General features: G+C 42.1%; 1 long non-coding RNA gene across 1 annotated transcript in view; it reads left to right on the forward strand.

Moving 5' to 3' along the window:
* Window positions 1–11,812: 11,812 nt before the first annotated feature.
* The window catches only part of LOC134935188 (uncharacterized), a 55,893-nt gene continuing 51,416 nt past the window's right edge, over window positions 11,813–16,289 (forward strand). Inside the window, exon 1 of the long non-coding RNA XR_010179973.1 lies at window positions 11,813–12,101. This is a non-coding gene — a long non-coding RNA (uncharacterized LOC134935188). The remainder of the gene's footprint in view (window positions 12,102–16,289) is intronic.

Here is a 16,289-nt window from a genome sequence, read left to right on the forward strand (position 1 = left end):
AACTATCTGGCCCGAGGTTCTATAGCTTTAGGGCAGGCCCGTCGCGTGCAGGACAAGGTAACCGCTTTGCATGTCACATTGGCCAGTGTGAGTTGGTAGGGGGGTGTCGTTTCGGCACTCCTGCATTAAGTGTGGTGGGAGCCATGCTATCAAAGACTGCAGCAAACCAGCGGCAAGGGGGGCTGCTACACTGTTGACTCGGCAAAACTGTAGTCCGGTGGGCTCTGTCATTGGGTAGGGCTCCCACTCAGATTAAAAGGCTGGCGCTGTTCCCCTGGCTGCGGAGATACCCGTGACGGACGCAGCAGGGACCTTTCGCTTTGGCACTTATTTTTCGGATAGGTGGTTCGCTGCGAGTTGGCCGGAGGATTGGATTGTCAGTAGCTTAACAGGAAACATGTGGTTCCTCTATATTTTCCTATTAAGTTGGCGTTGGAAGTATGGGACCATTGCCTGCGCACGAAGGAAGTTATATTTGAGTGTGACGACATGGGAGTTGTCTTTGCCATGAAGAGGCAGAGGTCTACTTACTTGCCGGTATTTACGGTTCTTTCCCAAATAGTGTTGACATGCTTGGTGAACAACATCACGTTGCAAGCCAAACATGTTCCTGATGTCCGTATCAGAATTGCTGATGCCCCCTTTCCCGTTTGAGTGGTTATGCTTTGGACGGTTGGCTCCCTTGGCACGTTCTTGGGGTGATGAAGGTCCTGATTATGTGTGTCAGGTTATCTGACAACATGTGTGACTTATTTGGCTTCCTGGAAGCGATGGAACCGTTTCCTGCGGGAAAGGGGACATAGGTGTAAGACCATTCCTGATTTAATTTTTTACTTTGTTTGGTGATTTTATGTCAATGGAACGTCGCGTACATAAGTCGGATGGGTGCGTGCGGGCATATCACGCTTTTGCGTCATAGCAGAGAGAGGGACTTTGCTACGTCCTTTTCCTGGTGCTGGTTCCTTGTTGAGTCGAATTTTGAGGTCGCTGAGGAGGATTGGCTTCTCGGTCTGCGAAGTTCGCCTTTTCAGGATGGTTTTTGTGTTGGCTTATCATGGTGCGTTCAGGGTGGGCAATCTGGTGGCGCTCTCCTGTGCAGCAGCTTCGCCCATGCTGACGAGCCAGAGCGTTGAACACCACGACGGTTTGTGGTGCAAGATTCAGCATTCCAAGACTGACGTAGTGGACAGGAGGCAGTGGGTCCGAATGGGTCAGGCCAGTATATGCTGCATTTGCATGGTGGTCGTGGCCAGGGCTTATTTGGGCTTTCTGCCTCATTCTCCTGATGGGTGGCTCATTCATAGTGATGGTTTCCCGCTGACTAGGTACCATTTACTGTCGGTTGTTGGAGCGCTGTTAATTGGACCTGGGTCTGACACCGGTTGATTATGGGACTCACTCTTTCCGCATCTGCACGGTTTCCGCCGCTGCTATGGCGGGTTGGTCCGAAGTCGAGATCCTGGCACTGGGTAGGTGGAGGTTTGGTGCAGTTAGATGCTATATCAGGCCTTCCCCTGGCAGTGCGCCCCTTTGAGGATTAGCCACTCATCGCAATCGCCTTTGCGATTGTGGGGGCCTTAAGGAATTTTTGCTTTACCGTCGGTTTTAATTACGGCTTTTGCCGGCTGATGGATGTTTTGTTTTTGCCTCAAGTCAAATTGGGCGACCCAAAACACCCCCTCCCTCCCCATCATCCTGTCACCATTAGGATTTTCCCCTCATGTTATGTAGGAGTTTACACTTATTCCTGCCTTTATACGCAATTCTTTTACAGGATGGCGGTTAGATCCGCTAATTGTTTGGTTGATTGGCCATTCTTATATTTTCTGGCTATCCATTTCATCTGTGGCCAGTGATGTTGAGAGGTTCCTGGAGCTGCAGCTCATGTGCTGGTTGTGGGCACAGGGGCCTCAGGTGGGACGGTTTCTGAGAATGTTTGCTATTGGCTATGGACAGTTTGGGTTATCCATTTTTCTGCATGTAAGGGGCAACGATTTAGTGCGTAGGTCTGGCCTAGATATGCGCTGTGAAATTTGGTGCCATCCTTGGCAGTTGATGACCGACTGGCCTATTTGTACTGTCATCTAGTTGGACATAGTGCCTCGGTGGGTTTAGCGAGGAGCTTTTAACCCGGGTGCAATTGAGTTGTACTAGTCAGATGGGGTTCACCTGTCAGCTGCAGGTCTGCCCATATTTTGAAGACATCATCAGAGTCTCGAGGTCCTGTTTGTTCCTTGAGTTTAGGGTTTTGGTGGCGGTGGCAGGTTTGGAGGAACCTGGCAGTTGGCTGGTTCAGAACGGTTATTTAATTTTGATTTATTAGGTTTCATTTTCTTAAGTTTTGGAATTGAGTTTTGGTTACTTTTATAATTTTACCATGGGCATCACCGTACCAGGTGAGCCCATATGCTATTAGTCGGTGAGCAGCATACGTGGATCTTGCGGCTGGTGGCCCAATTTTTTATTCCGTAGGGGCGAAGTTTAGCTCTGTCCTTACAAGTAGTGTTGTGGTCAGGGGTAGTGGCAGGAGGTCGACCCTTGGCCATGGAGGAAAAGGCAGATGGCCCATGGTTAGGTTGGATTCGGGATGGTCAGGGATGCTGGCAGAAGGCCGATTCCGGAACATCTGGGCAGAAGGCCCTCCAACATTTAGGATATTATTTCAATTGTAATTTTGAAATATTTTATTTTCATGTGCTGTCTGCTTTATGCTATGTGTGATAAATATTTTAACCGTTCTTCTCCCCGCCACCTTAGAGAGGGAGTTTTTCATCCAAGTTTAGCTTTAATAGGCCTTCCTCTCAGTCAATAAAAACCAACCTCTTTCACGCCACAGTTGGTTGTCGGTGTCATTACTTATTTAGATAAGTGGGCTTGAATGATGTGCGGATGCATCTGGACGTGTGTAGTTTATGGTTTTGAAATCATCAGTTAAGTGGTTATGATGCTCTGAAAATCAAACCAAAATGTCAATATTTTAAATATAAATGATGTTGAAACAAACAGTTATGCAAATTATGGATTATACTTTTTTATTCTTTTACGATGTGATGTAGGGATGATTTCAGCAGGGTTTATCTCTGTGGGGTCAGCACATGGCCGGAGGACACACCTAGGAGGAGTTGTTACAGCAACAGTGTGTGATGGTGACAACTTACAGAGGACAACCACCCTCTTTCAGATAATTCCACTAATATTTGTCCTCCTAAGATGGATAGGTCACTTATAGAATTTGTTTGAGTCTGTGTTGAATTTATTTGCATTTCCTGCATACTTAAAAGTGATTTATTTTTGCTGCTAGTTGTGAAATGCGGGCATCTGTGAGGCTAATTAAATTTGAGTTTAAAGCACTTAGGGCCTGATTCAGGTGCTGTTGTAGAAAGCAGCAGTAATGATAACATATGGTAATGTAGCAGGAGGTGTCTGGAAAATATAGATGCCTCACGCATGCATGTGTGATCCTCTGCTGCATCCATGGAAGCAGCATCGGATCATTCTGCAACACCATCAGTTGGCTGAGCAATCCTGAGTAAATCTTCTCTTGACACTCCAAAAAAAGGGGCAACATATTTACATTTTGTGAAACGAAGGCCATGGCCGCCCCCTCCCTGCCCCCATAAGGATGTAGACTGTCAATCACCTGCGGAATATGTGTGCGCCATATAAATACTGTAACTGGTAATAAATAATAATCAATCAATCACCTGACATCTGCAGCCACAGCTTTGCAACCAATGTAACAGCGTACTGATCATTGGTAAATTGTGTGAATTCTTTCATACCAACCAGACCTGAACCAAGCCCTTAAATTGTTATTTATCTGTTAAGCTATTGGCCCTCATTCCGAGTTGATCGCTAGCTGCCATTGTTCGCAGCGTAGCGATCATGCTAAAAATCGGCACTTCTGCGTATGCGTACGGGCCGCAGTATGCACGCGTGAAGTACTTTCACACAAAACTATGCAGTTTTACACAAGGGTGTGCAATGCTTTTCTGTCGCTCTGCTGATCGGTGAGTGATTGACAGGAAATGGGTGTTTCTGGGTGGTAACTGACCGTTTTCCGGGAGTGTGCTAAAAAACGCAGGCGTGCCTGGGGAAACGGAGGAGTGGCTGCAGGGCGTGTTTGTGACGTCAAAGCAGGAACTAAACTGACTGAAGTGATCGCAAGATAGGAGTAGGTCTGGAGCTGCTCAGAAACTGCATGAAAAATTTCACGAGCAGTTCTGCTAAACTTTCGTTCGCACTTCTGCTAAGCTAAGATACACTCCCAGAGGGCGGCGGCTTAGCGTTTGCACTGCTGCTAAAAGCAGCTAGCGAGCGATCAACTCAGAATAAGGGCCATTGTGCTGCATTTGCTTTGCCATGTACTCAACATATGATACGATACATTTATTGTCATTATCAAACAAAAGTTGACAACGAAATTCAATTTGTACAACACACCAACCTATGATAAACAAAAGTAGGACATAGGTATAGAATGCTAATATAGCAATAAACCCAGTGCCTGTAAGACTTATTTAGGATATATTTTTACCTATAATAAATTTGTTCAATATTTATTGCGTAACAAATGCATACTGAATAAAGAATGCGGGGAGCAGCTGGTATCAGGTTTCTTGATAAGATCAGAATTTAGTCAGACAGAGATTTAAGAGATTTGATATTAAATAATAGAAACCAATATATTTGATTAAATCCTCTTCTTATATTTAACTTTGCTGACATGGTACACAAAATTATTTTGCCCGTATTTCTTTCCTTTTTTCATAACAAAGGAATTTAACAACCTTTCAAAGGTGTAACTGTTATAGGGTAATATTAATATTTTTATATGATATTGTTAATAATTCCCAGGCTGACAAATGACTGTTATATGTCATGCCTGTTGAAGAATTTATTTTAGAATAAATATGAATAAAAGTTAAGTTTTTACTTATTTACCAATTCACACCAAAAGAGTGTGCCACACATTAAGGTTTCTTTAGCTGTAAACCCACTAGTGGTTTCTGCTAACCCCTCAAATACACATTGTATTTTGCTTAAAGGCACACCTCCAACCTATTCTGTCAAATATTCTGTGTTCACACAATTAAAATACTGTCTTTTATCGGTTGGTGAATATTAAGAAATTCATACCACTATTGTAAAAGACCTGTGCATAGTCCTCTAGACTGCTCACCTCCCCTGTGACTACATACTGTAGGTACAAAAAAAGCACAAAAACACACATTAGAGAGATGACACAATTATTCACATGTGAAACATGTCTCTTTTTCGACGGATTGCATGGCCTGGGAGAATTCTGCAGCAGCATTTCTTGGAGATGGTGTTGTGGATGGCGGAATCATATCCTCAGGCTCAAATATATAATCTTGCTATTGAAGGGAGATTGCAACTACTGTATGTTAAGCTTTACCATTTCATCTGGATCCTGTGGTTCATGAGCAATTGCAGCATATGGATCCACAAGAGAACAATGGGAAACTGAGCATAAACTCAGAAAACACCCAACAATTTACATGTTAGATTATGATGCCATTTTCAACAACAACAATTAAAATGTTTTTTTTTTTAACAACATTAATCAGAATATTCTTTCAGGCTTGTTGATTAGGACACCACATTTGTTTGTGGTTGTGTGGTGTTTAACTACATTCAATGTTTTTGTGCTGCCGGAGATGGTGCAGAATATGCTGCAGACTCAGACGAAGCCTCTTCCACAGGCAGAAGGGATACTGAGGGAAATTATGTTGGTCTACTGGTCTTAATTTTCTGGACACCTGATGGTCCTCTTAGAATTTAAAAACCACAATTGTATTTAAAATAAAATAAAATATGCCTGCCACATTATCAAGAGTTAGTGTTACCTTGGCTGTCACAGTATTCAAAAACTGTGCAGGAAATGGGAAAACTGAATACTACATTAAGGTATGTGTGAGGTGGCCTGTCTTTTAGGGTATGTACCGAACATGGGCGCCATCTTGAATCTAAGTCAGTTTTTTCAAATGGAAAGTAGAGATGAGCGGGTTCGGTTTTACTCAGATTTACTCGGATTTACCTGAATCTCCATATTGGCTATTGGATGTCACGTGTTTTGGATAGCCAATAAGAAAAATCCAGAAAATAAGAAATGGCAATAATTCTGGCGTAAAGAACCGAGTTAATCCGAACCCGCTCATCTCTAATGGAAAGGGGGTCGTGTAACATGTCAAACAACATCAGAATTTGGTGAAAAGTTTATTGCTGCAAACAGATATGGTTCAAAAGTTACAACACTTTTATTGTTGGAATTAAAGGCTAAACTGTTCTCCATAAAGGACAGTCATTTAATGTGTTCAACACAAATTCGATTGTGCTGGATCCAATTCCTGGATCCAATCCATTGTTGAGGTTGTCTCGTCAGTAGCACTTTTTGGATGCCCACTCCGTGACTTGTCAACCACAGTCCCAATTTCTCAGAATTTGGAAATTAGGCACCTGACAGTGTTACGTGAAATTGGAGGTCTTTCTGGGTGCCGGTTGTAAAAATCTGCAGCTATAACACAGAAACTTTGTTCTTCCGACATCAAAATTATCTCAGTTCTCTCCTCTTTTGTCAAAGCCATCTTCAGTTACCTGCAACAAAAAAAGTATAACTTTTGAACCATAACTGCTATTTCTGTTAGCAGCAAAAAAACTTTTCAGCAAATTCTGATGTTGTTTGACATGTTACACGACCCCATTTCCATTAAAAAAACTGACTTAGATTCAAGCTAGCCGATTTCAAGATGGTGCCCATGTTCAGTACATACCCTAAAAGATAGCCCACCTCACCCATACCTTATTGGAGTATTCAGGTTTCCTATTTCCTGCACAGTTTTTGAAACAAAAGGGTGTACTGCGACTCGTGTGTGTGTGTGTGTGTGTGTGTGTATGTATGTATATATATATATATATATATATAGTAGGAAAAAAAAGTAGAAAATTAGGCAGCGGCACTCCGTCAATATAAATGGTCAATCGTGTATTGAATCAAAGCATAACAGTGGTCACATAAACAACCAACGTTTTGGGGTCCTAAGACCCCTTTGTCAAGGCGTGAACAGTGTTAAAGAAGAAACCTCTTACCTTTATAACACCCGGTGAAACCCGCACGTGAAGGAGAGCGGGGCCAGACGCCGTCAATCACGGGGACCGCCGGAAGACCTCCGGTGTCTCCAGGAAGTGACGTGATGCCGGATGCGTTTGCCGTGGCAACCAGCGGCGCTTTCCCGAAGCACCCGCGCCGGCCCTGCAGAGAAGAGAGTGTGAGAGAAAAAACTCAGATTAAGACGACGTGTAATAGAAACACAATGTGCAGCATAAGCACGGTAGGGAAAACTGTAGATGTTGTAATAAAGCAATGTGGGCTGCATGGATGATCTGTATGTATGAAACACGTTGGGAAAATGTGCACAGGAGTTGTATAAACGGAGCAAATGGATGCAAAGGATGGAGGCGAGAAGAGTGGAATTGAAGAATGCTGTAAGAAAATATGAAATCATTGGGAGAAGAAAGGCAGGAAGATATCAGGGCTGTGAAGCGAAAAATTGTGACAAGGACAGAGCAGGTAGATGCAAAGGAGAGTGGAAAGAAAATAAGCTATAAGGAGATGTAGGAGAAAAAGGGAAGAGGAGAAAAACGGAAAGGTAGAAGAATGGCAGGGTTATGGATGAAGAATTGGGGGAAGAAAGGGTGGGGGGGGAAGGGTGGGGGGGGGAAGGGGGGGAAGAAAGAGGGAGAGGGGTAGGGAAGGAGCGATAAAAAGGGGGGTCGTGCAAAGTGGTGCCCGTGACATGATGCTGGTGGAAAATAGGTGTGAAAGGCTGGGTCTAATGTCGGCAAGCAGAGGTGAAGTGAATGCTGTGTGAGCGAGAAATGCAAAAAGAGATAACAGTGAAGCAAGAAAGAAGAGAGAGTGATGTGTCTGATGAACTGGTGCACAGGGCTGTATAGAAAAGAAAAGAAGTAATGGTGGTGGGAAACATGCTAAGTGAAAAACTGAGTGTGTGGAAGGTGACTAAAGGAATAAGTTAGGAGGAAAAGAAACCAGCAGAAAAGAACTGTGAATAACTGATTCTTAAAGGCACAATGGAAATCGGTACTAATAATGCATGAAAAACTATATCGAATACTTTAGAGACTATTCCACTGAATTTTTTCATTAAGTCCCTTCGGTGGGAAAGTTTCCAGTTTGAATATCCAACGTGCCTCCAATTTCAGTAATGCGCCACTCCTGTCGCCACCTCTTTGATTGGCTGGGACGTGATCGATTATCATATGCTTCAGTAGATCTACTGAGTGTCCTTTGGTCGCGAAATGCTGCGCCACTGGCTGGTCGGAACTCCCCTTCTTAATTGCCACATTGATGGCCGATCTATGCTGTGCCATCCTTGTTCTGAAGCTGGTGATGGTCTTGCCAACGTACCCTAGCCACATGGGCAAGTTATGTAGTATACCACGTGGGTGGACATGCAGGTCAAAACATGCTTTAGTTTGAACGCGAAGTCTTTGGTTGGGTGTTTAAAGGATGGTCCACTGACCATGTTCTTGCAGGTAGTGCAGCCCAGGCATTTGTAACAGCCTGGCTGCTTGGTGAGGAAATGTGGCGGTGTAGAGCTAGTAAAGCCAGTAATGTCTGCATGCACAATGGTGTCTTTAATGTTTCTGGCCCTCATGAAACAATTCATTGGCCTCTTATTTTTGAAACAGGCAAGTTTTTGTCAGTGGCCACTATGGGCCATAGCGCTCGGGTGGCCCGTTGGACCACCGGGCTGGAAGTGCAGAACTGGCTTTTCCAAGGTATTATGTTGTCTTTCCTCCTTCCTGATGGATTCAACAGCTCCTTCCTGTCCATCTTCATAACCTCATGTTTGTGTTTCAGCAAGTCAGCCTTATTGTAGCCTCTCTGAAGAAATTTGTGGATTACTTTGTCCAGTTGAGCCTCCAAGGTGTCATGGGTGCTGTGGATCCTGGCTGTGCATATTAGCTGGGATCGAGGTATCCCTTTAATAAGAGGTTTAGGGTGATGGCTGCTTGCCAGTAACATTGTATTTTTGTCCGTAGGCTTGGTGTAAACAGAGGTGCATATGTTGTTGTTGCAAATATTAACCTGCACGTTCAAATAATTGATGGTGGAGGCATCACATTGGTAGGTGAATTTGATGTGGACCGCTGCTTGATTGATGTCTTCCATCATACTGGTGAACTCCTCTTTACTGCCGGTCCATAACATGAAGACATCATCAATGTATCGGCAGTACGCTAAAATCTTTTGGAAGTATGTTGGGTTGGTAAAGAAAATTTTCCGTTCCTTCTGGAACATGTAGGTGTTAGAATAAGATGGAGCCACATTACTGCCCATGGTGAATCCTGTTAGTTGAAGGTAGAACTTGCCGGCACGGGTGCTTCGGGAAAGTGCCGCTGGTTGCCACGGCAATCGCGTACTGCACCCGGCATCACGTCACTTCCTGGAGACTTCCGGCGGTCCCCGTGATTGACGGCGTCTGGCCCCGCTCTCCTTCACGTGCGGGTTTCACCGGGTGCTATAAAGGTAAGAGGTTTCTTCTTTAACACTGTTCACGCCTTGAAACGTTGGTTGTTTATGTGACCACTGCTATGCTTTGATTCAATACATGATTGACCATTTATATTGACGGAGTGCCGCTGCCTTTTTTTCTACTGTTTGCTGCATCATTTGCTGCGGAGGGCACCCGGATTTGAAACTCTACATTGAGAGTGCCGGGCATTTCTGCATTATATATATATATATATATATATATATATATATAGTGCATCCGGAAAGCATTTACAGCCCTTCACTTTTTCCACATTTTGTTATGTTACAACCTTATTCCAAAATGGAATAAATAAATATTTTTCTCACAATTCTACACACAATACCCCATAATGACAAAGTGAAAAAGATTTTTTGTAATTTTTGCAAATTTATTAAAAATAGAAAACTAAGAAATCACATGCACATAAGTTTTCACAGCCTTTGCCGTGAATCTCAAAATTGAGCTCAGGTGCATCCTTTTTCCACTGATCATCCTTGAGATGTTCCTACAGCTTAACTGGAGTCCACCTGTGGTAAATTCAGTTGATTGGACATGATTTGGAAAGGCACACACCTGTCTATATAAGGTCCCAATTTGACAGTCCATGTCTGAGCACAAACCAAGCATGAAGTGAAAGGAATTGTCTGTAGAGCTCCGAGACAGGATTGTCTCGAGGCACAAATCTGGGGAATGGTACAGAAAAATATCTTCTGCTTTGAAGGTCCCAATGAGCACAGTGGCCTCCATCATCCATACATGGAAGAAGTTCTGAACCACCAGGACTCTTCCTAGAGTTGGCTGGTTGTCTAAACTGAGTGATCGGGGGAGAAAGGCCCTAATCAGGGAGGTGACCAAGAACCCAATGGTCACTCCGTCAGAGCTACAGCATTCCTCTGTGGAGAGAGGAGAACCTTCCAGAAGCACAGCCATCTCTGCAGCAATCCACCAGTCAGGCCTGTATGGTAGAGTGGCCAGATGGAAGCCACTCCTTAGTAAAAAGCACATGGAAGCCCATCTGGAGTTTGCTAAAATGCACTTTAAGGACTCTTACACCATGAGAAACAAAATTCTCTGGTCTGATCAGACAAAGATTGAACTCTTTGGCGTGAATGCCAGGCGTCATGTTTGGATGAAACTAGGCACCACTTATCACCAGGCCAATACCATCCCTACAGTGAAGCATGGTGGTGGCAGCATCATGCTGTGGGGATGCTTTTCAGCAGCAGGAACTGGGAGACTAGTCAGGATATAGGGAAAGATGAATGTGGCAATGTACAGAGACATCCTGGATGAAAACCTGATATAGAGCGCTCTTGACCTCAGACTGGGGCAACGATTCATCTTTCAGCAGGACAACGACCCTAAGCACACAGCCAAGATATCAAAAGAGTGGCTTCAGGACAACTGTGTGAATGTCCTTTATTGGCCCAGCCAGAGCCCAGACTTGGATCTGATTGAACATATATATATATGAGACATGCAATATCATAAGAGAGTGCTAAGTAGCAATTACTATTTCATAAACAATTTATTCAATCACATAAACTAAGACCATATATAAATGCAATGCATAAAATCACTTAAAAGGTTATTCACTGCTAATATAACACGCTGCCATATAGCGTATCCCAATTATAAATTGCCTCATAAACAGACGTTTTTGAAAATTAAAAACGTAAAAATTAAATTAATCTAAGGTTACACACAATTAACAATTATGAGTATAATTCCTTTTGAATTTATAGAAATAATAAATATAGATAATAACACTAAAAAATAAAAATAAAATTAAAAACAAATCAGCCCTCAGTGGGATTCGAACACTGGCTGTGCCATCGTTACATGCAGGGGATTAGCCCTCCAGGCCACCAGGACCTTAGTGAACTGGGGATGATTTTTCTGATCCTTGTAGTTAATATAAAACAATTATTGGAAATGTTAATACTCCTATGTTTCTCCATACAGCTTTTATAAATGGGTATATATGTTTGCTTATTTATCTTTATATTTGATATAAGTGTATTTTGGTAGGCTTTGCTGCTTATGGTTATATAGATGTATGGTCTATTTGTATACTGATCTAACTGATGCATATATAAAAATGCCAGCCATTGGGATTGAAACCTGACCCACTAATGGTACAGAACACCTGCTGATCAATTGATTGAGACACCTGTGATAAGCACCTGTGAATCAGTAACTATACTGGTCTTACAATTGGTCATCCAGGAGCTTAAATAAAGCTCTCCATTTCACTGCTTTACCTTCTGATGAAACCGTGGTTTTGTTTTCACAGAGAAATGCGTTAAGGATACCCCCACACTGCCACACTTTCCCTTCAGATCTTCACAAGCACAGCACCACAGCCTGCACTCCATCAGCGGCAACAGCCATAGACTCTCAGCCACGAACGGCGCCCTCCCTCCCCTGTGAACTGAGCAGAATACCGCCACTCCCACAAACTGCAATGAACCCTGCATGCTGACAGTGAGTCTCAGATGAGACCCTAAGGAACCAGTGGTGAGCATAAACTTTCCGGGGGCTGGGGAGGTAGTAGAACAGTGCCAGTCCAATATATAGCTGAGCATTTACAACTAGTGGTAAGCATCCACTTACATTCCCACAGAACAATTTGGGACTTCATATTTTTCTCTGGAGTGGATCAGTCATATTGCCTTTTGGCTGTGGACATATGTGCAATTTATAATTGGGATACGCTATATGGCAGCGTGTAATATTATCAGCAGTTAATAACCTTTTAAGTGATTTTATGCATTGCATTTATATATGTTCTTAATTTATGTGATTGAATAAATTGTTTATGAAATAGTAATTGCTACTTAGCGCTCTCTTGTGATATTGCATGTCTCATATATATTTTCCATTGATTCGAGTACCACAGAACACTCAAATGGGAGCTGCTATAATTATATTGATATAACCATATTAATATAATTAAACAATTAGGTTACCAACAGCTTGTATCTATGTGCCTTTAAATAGAGCACCTGATTTGATAATTTTAGGAGTTTATAATTGTCAAGTACTAGATCCGATTGAACATCTCTGGAGAGATCTGAAAATAGCTGAGCCCCAAGCTTCCCTCCAACGTGATGGAGCTTGAGAGGTGCTGCAAAGAGGAATGTATGAAACTGCCTAAAGATAGGTGTGTGAAGCTTGTGGCATCATATTCAAAAAGACCTGAGGCTGTAATTGCTGCCAAAGGTGCATCAACAAAGTATTTAGCAAAGGCTGTAAATACTTATGTACATGTGATTTCTTAGTTTTTTATTTTCAATAAATTTGCAAAAATCTAAAAAAAAACTTTTTCACGTTGTCATTATGGGGCTATTGTGTGTAGCATTTGAGGGAAAAAATTAATTTATTCCATTTTAGAATAAGGCTGTAACATAACAAAATGAGGAAAAAGTGAAGTGCTGTGAATACTTTCCTGATGCACTGTGTATATATATATATATATATATATATATATATATATATATATATATATATATATATATAATAAGCAGCTCCCAACAGACACTCTGGGGTGTCAATCTCACAAGCAATGATGCATAGTATGTAATCAATACAATTTTAAGGGAGCGCAATATATTATAATTAGATAGATTTTATTAAAAAGATAATTAAAATATATGCATACATACAAACAAACATTTAGGAACAAATTCAGGCAAGCATATCGAATTCCAGAACCACTCACATAACTTTCATAACTTTCCTATCAAATTACTGTACATCCACTCTGCACAGTCCACACATATCCTCACATGTCTTCTCATTCTTCACTTTCCCTTCCTCCTGACCCTGATTTATCATTACTGTGTGACCATATCATGCAGCCCACCAAGAACCTTTGCAATCTGGTGGACAACTATGCAATAGAAAGCACCTATTCTTGTGTATCCATGCCTATTTCCCTATAGATTGTAAGCAGGGCCTTCAACCTCTATGACTGTTTGTTATTACAGGTTGAGTATCTCTTATCCAAAATGCTTGGGACCAGTAGTATTTTGGATATCGGATTTTTACGTATTTTGGAATAATTGTATACCATAATGAGATACTGTATCATGGCAATGGGACCCAAGTCTAAGCACAGAATGCATTTATGTTCCATATACAACCTGTACACACAGCCTGGAGGTAATTTTAGCTAATATTTTTAATACTTTGTGCATTAAACAAAGTGTGTGTACATTCACACAATTCATTTATGTTTCATATACACCTTATACACACAGCCTGAAGGTCATTTAATACAATATTTTAATAACTTTGTGTATTAAACAAAGTTTGTGTACATTGAGCCATCAGAAAAAGGTTTCACTATCTCACTCTCACTCAAGAAATTCCGTATTTCGGAATATTCCGTATTTCTGAATATTTGGATATGAGATACTCAACCTGTATCCAGTTTTGTTGTTATATTATTGTTATTTCCAATTGTAAAGTGCAATGGAATTTGCTGCAACATATAAGAAACTGTTAATACATAAATAAATAATAGGTGTACTCAAAATTCCACAGATGGTAAGTTTATAAGCAGAGTTCACTTAGTGTCCAATTGTATGCCATCTGAAATACAGAAAGGCACTGCTGAATGTCTGATTAATTGCATATATTTGATACTAAGTATCAATTATATGCAATTAATCAGACATTCAGCAATGATGTTAGTGGTGTATGTTGGCATTTAGAGTAATATTCACCAGGCTGTTTTTGAGTGGCATCCGTATCATGCATATTAACACCGTATATTAAAGCTCATTCAGGTTGAATCGCAACTGGTGATCCAAGCACAAAAATGATGATGCAGGCGCATGCAAATGCCTCTGCCTGTCAATCATGCAGAGGTGTTCGAGAGGAGGGAGGGGGACGGCAATGCTCTGTTTCCTAGGCAGAGATAGAGCATTGTGATGGCGGCATCAGGGAAACTGAGACAGGGCAGGGCAAATGGGGGTGTGGTGTGGGCGTGGCCAGGGTGGCTGCATGACATCACATGCAGCCACTTCAATAAAAAAGATGAGGGTGGGCCTCCTGCCATCGCAGCCAGGCTGCGCCGGCAAGAGGCATCCACAATTTCTGTAAACACGCTGAAATTGCTGTGCGACTGCAATTTCAGCATGGTTGCAGAAGGGGGGCGGTTAGCCTGCTGGGTGGCCTTGCCTTGTGATGGTCGGCCCCCACCATGCTAACCGCTTTTTAGCAGAATTTGAAGTCCTTACTGAATAGGGTCCTTTATTTTTTTGGACATTATTCTCTGCACAGGTTCCTCATACTCAAGATAGTCTACAACCAGGGGGAGACACCTCCAGTTCCTTGCTATGACCTACACTAAGTGACATTTTAACTTTTACTTTTCTCTTTACAGTATGTCAGAAAAACACTTCTCACGCTGTACCCTGTTTGATTTAAATTGCACCACCACATTAACAGCATACACACCTGCCCGCCATAGCTTATCCCCTGATGAGGTGCATGCAGCATACTGTACCTCCCAATAAGAACATCAAAATTAGGTACTAGGGTATTTACCAGGACAACATTTTCAGCAAAACCAAACACCTCCCTTTCCTCCTCTGACTCAGCCCTGCACTACCTTCTGCCCATGCTCCTTTTTCTCTCATTTTCTATTCTCCTCTCTGCTCCTTCACCCCTCTCACTCCCTATCCTCCTCTCTGCTCCTTCCGCCCTCTCCCTCCTTATCCTCCTAACAACTTCTTCAACCATATCCCTCCCTATCCTCCTCTGCTCCTCATCCTCTCTCCCTCACTATCCTCCTCTCTGTTCCTTCTTGTATCCTCCATCTAAACAAAGAACTCTAACAGAAATAAGACAGACAAGACAAACTAACATTTAAAAATTAAATCTACCCTAACACGTACAGTACATGCATGCAAACACTCAATAGCCACACACAAAAATACATTCTCAAGACAAAAATAAAAAACACAGTAGACCAAAAGAGAAACAGTATTTTAAAACAAACAAGACTAGAAAGAATTAGACAACCTTCAAATATTAATAACAAACTCACCCAACTACTCAAAACTTACTCTATCCTGACAACCTCTACCCACAACCACCAAAATACTCCGTTTTGTATTGGGCATTTTTCTAAAGTTCTGGGAATGTAATTTTTTTTGGTAGGTTTTGGCCATTAGGAAAGCTGTGTCCAGTTTCAGGTTGGTTTTAGATCAGTTTAAGGCGAAAAATTACTAAGCCTGAGTCCATACCTGGCCAACTTGTCCACTGACCCACCATCACACTGACAGAGCAATCGACTAGGTAAGCATTACACACTTATCAATCGGCTGCTCAAAATGTCAGGCCAGACGTCACAAGTGGATGGGCATTTTATTTTGACTAACCAGTTGTGATGTCAGTGTAGGTGGTACCTGCAGTTAGGGTATGGTTGGTCAGTGGATCACCCGTACACACATGCACATGCCCTGATACATCTTTCAGATATATTGGCATCGGCTGTGCTGCAGGGCCATTCAGATATGTCTGTGAACTGCATCATGATATATCTTTTATTGATATGGCAAATGATACATTGACCATTGTGTACCAAGCAAAACTTTAGAACAGCAAAATCAATCAGCATCAATGTCATTTTACACATAACTCTTTAAACCTATGAATAGGATTTAGACACACAAACACAACCTCAATGTTGGT

The sequence above is a fragment of the Pseudophryne corroboree genome, chromosome 6 (assembly GCF_028390025.1).
Source record: "Pseudophryne corroboree isolate aPseCor3 chromosome 6, aPseCor3.hap2, whole genome shotgun sequence".
Lineage (NCBI taxonomy): Eukaryota > Metazoa > Chordata > Amphibia > Anura > Myobatrachidae > Pseudophryne > Pseudophryne corroboree.